The sequence below is a fragment of the Octopus bimaculoides genome, chromosome 8 (assembly GCF_001194135.2).
Source record: "Octopus bimaculoides isolate UCB-OBI-ISO-001 chromosome 8, ASM119413v2, whole genome shotgun sequence".
Taxonomy (NCBI): domain Eukaryota; kingdom Metazoa; phylum Mollusca; class Cephalopoda; order Octopoda; family Octopodidae; genus Octopus; species Octopus bimaculoides.
In genome coordinates, this window is record NC_068988.1 from 93,944,308 (window position 1) to 93,947,738 (window position 3,431).

Sequence of the window (3,431 nt, forward strand, 5' to 3'; positions counted from 1 at the left end):
TAGACAAGAGCATCGTGGGAGGCAGACAGGAGATAAGATATTAAATTTAAATATATCTTAGAATACTTTCTGATTAACAGTTGTTTTTCTTTGATGCTTCTTAAGATTAGACAGCCACATTATTTGTATTATTGCCTGTTTAAATGTATAAGCATTTAGAAATGTATACCCGCAAACAGTAACTGATACACATTATATTTATGTATGTATGTATGTTTTTATATACATACATACACACATATATATTCACATATATACATACACACATGTATGAATGTATGAATGCATGTATGTAAGTATGTATGTTTGTATGTATGTATATGATGGAATCTCTGTCTAGTTTACCCGATGGCAAATTTAATATTGTCTCTCAGAAATATGTATGCTGTACGCTGAATATGATAAACAATATCAAAATTATAGAAAATATTGTAAATATGTGAGTATATAAAACATAGATACAATATATATTTTACAGTTCTATATTTAAGAGATGAGGAATTATGTACATTATTTACATTATTTACATTTGACGGATATTTGTCCTTATCTTGTTTGTTGTCATATTTTATATAATTTCAAACATTACATTATGTTAAGTTAATACTAAATCATAGATGAGCTTAGAAATGTCGGAGACGATAACTTGCCACTATGAGTTAATAAATCTATGATGTTCCACTAATCCATACTTTTCCTTTGAAAGTTCCGTGGTTACTGAAGAGGGACTGAAACCACATCAGATGGGTTGTTAATACCACCGTTACATTTAACAAATGTATCAAGATTAGAACAAATTATTTACATTATTTACATTTGAAGGATATCTGTCCTCATCTTGTTTGTTATTAACACAATGTTCCGGCTGATATACCTTCCAGCCTTCATCAGGTGTCCTGAATAATAATAATAATAATAATAATAATAATAATAATAATAATAATAATAATAATAATAATAGCATCAAAAAATACCTCAGGGGTGAGAGAACCCAGGTTCGAAATTTCCCCAAGACACCCGATGAAGGCTGGAGAGTATATCAGCCGAAACGTTGTGTTAACAACAAACAAGATGAGGAAAAATATCCTTCAAATGTAAATAATGTAAATAATGTACATAATTCCTCATCTCTTAAATATAGAACTGTAGAACAAATTAGTTTGGAAAATTAATAATCGAGTTTTGACAACTTACCTTACTGTTGCTTCTTTCGGACTCTGATCTTTCTTAATGCTCTAAAATGTTGATAATATTCTGGAATATCTGCTTCTGTTGATTAGTCATTGTACAAAATAACATTATAAAGGGATTTTCGTATATCACTTAGGGTTTCTTAGCCAATCGTCCGTTGTCTTCCCTGCTGTCGCTGCTCAGTTTCTGTGTCTTTCAACCGAATGTGAATATTGTCTTCTATGGCGTCTGTTCCATTTGCTCTCTCAGGAATAAAACGAAAATATTTTGCCCTGAATCCTACAAAGTCGTCTCCCACCTCAACACCATACAGAAGTGTTTTCTTCCAATCAATATCTTGAGTACTATTCTTCAGTGCCTTCCATGTAGCTGCTAACTGAACACTGTAGAGCTGAAGATGCAATTGGGGTGTCACTGAGAGTTCTTCGTGCTTGTGTATCTTCTTTCTACAAGATCGTCTTTTTCTATCACTTCATGAACTTAGGTTATATGTTTCGTTAGAGACATATAACTCTTACTGGTAATATTTACACTTTGTCACATTGGATGCATCATTGAAAAAACTTTAGATGACAAAAACATAGACCTTATTCTACCGTCATTACTGTTAAGTTAGTATTTCCTAAAACTTATAGTTAATGATAGTTGAGAAGTCAACAAGTCCACGTGTTTTAAAAGACAATACATCTTCCACCACCACATTGTTATTATTCTAAGTAATTGTGCTTCAAAATACATATCTTTAATGTCTGATTTTCATCACATTTCATTCCTCAAACGATATGTTGATGAGATGAACACATTACTGATTGTGAGCAATACTTCTGAATTGTAAATTATGGTAACTTCCTTAATAGAGTGTGTTGTAAAGATGGGAACACTGTCTTTATGCAGTGGATCTTGGATGTATCTGCCCGGAGAGACCCTACTATCATAGGTCGTACTGAATCAACAGCACTGCTATTGGTTATTGTTATGAATTGTTCCTATCCTGTGTTTCTTGTTTCATAGATCTAGTAAAGACAAAGGAACGCTTACGTGGTCGCCAGTACGAGTAGAAATAACAGCATCCAAATGTCTCTCGAATAAAATCATGCTATTTTAAACAAGAAGGCTGTAGTAGGAAAACGTAATTCTTGATACTCCCTAAACGGGAAAATGGTCATGGCCCTACCTATTTTTCAGGAGTATTGGTACTATTATATGATGAAATACAGAGACTGACGATGCAATTCATATTAGAAGCATTGTTCGTAAATCAAGTCAGAGTTTTATTAGAGAGACTAAACCAGTGAATAACATGGTATGCCTATCCCTCGTGAATGGGTTAATGATTTATTGAGGATTTGTTGTCCAGGGACAAATTATGTTGGATTTCAATGCTTGAATGTGAACTGCCTCATATTCAAATAACAACTGATACAGTTGACTTAGGCCATGCCTCATTAATACATCTGGACCCACAAGCGATAAAGGGCTGAGTGAATCCGGGTATAATTTGAAACAGACTCACAGGCTCCAGATTTTAATGTGTCTCCTTTTAATCCCTTTCGTGTCTTTAGTCCAGCAAATCGAGTAGATCGGTGTTAGACCGGTGTTAGACCGGTGTTAGATCGGTGTTAGACCGCAGTCCAGCAGGATGATTGCTCGTCTCCCCTCTATAAAACACTTTTGTGTCATTCGTTAAAACAATTTTCCTCGACTTCATTCAACTAGATGCAAATAGGTACCATGTGTGGTATCTAAGTTATGGCTTACCGTTGAAAAAAAACAAAACAATAAAAGAAAATAAAAAGAACGAGAGTACTATGTACTTAAATGATGTTTGGCTAACTCCTAGTGTTCAGCTTGGGTCCCCTTATATTAGAAAGGCACTAATATATACTGTTTAAGAAACCCTGAAGTTGTAAGGGCTATTAAAAGTTGAATCTCCATACAACATGTTGCACTGTATAAGACAGAATGAATTATTTAGCAAATGAATAAACAAGGAAATGGAAGAAGCTGACGAGGAAGAGAAAGAAACAAGCATAGACATATCGACCTCCTACTGTTCCACTCCCATTAGTATGTAATTCAAATGGTATAAGAGCATTATTTTATTTCGTAATTATATACAGCTATTCAACTATGCTGGGGCAGTTGACTAAATCGTGGGGACGACAATAAAGTAAGTGGACGTCTGAACGACTGGGCAGTTGTATATACATATATATATATATATATACATATATATATAT

General features: G+C 33.8%; 1 protein-coding gene across 2 annotated transcripts in view; it reads right to left on the minus strand.

The window, feature by feature from the left end:
- The window catches only part of LOC106880120 (probable U3 small nucleolar RNA-associated protein 11), a 136,579-nt gene that overhangs the window by 116,135 nt on the left and 17,013 nt on the right, over positions 1-3,431 (minus strand). The window contains exon 1 of one of the 2 annotated variants that reach the window (XM_014929943.2): positions 1,195-1,968. The exons of the other annotated variant lie outside the window; for it this stretch is intronic. The gene's annotated coding sequence lies outside the window, so the exon portion shown is untranslated. Of the gene's footprint in view, positions 1-1,194; positions 1,969-3,431 lie in introns of those variants that run through there. 2 annotated transcript variants of the gene reach the window in all.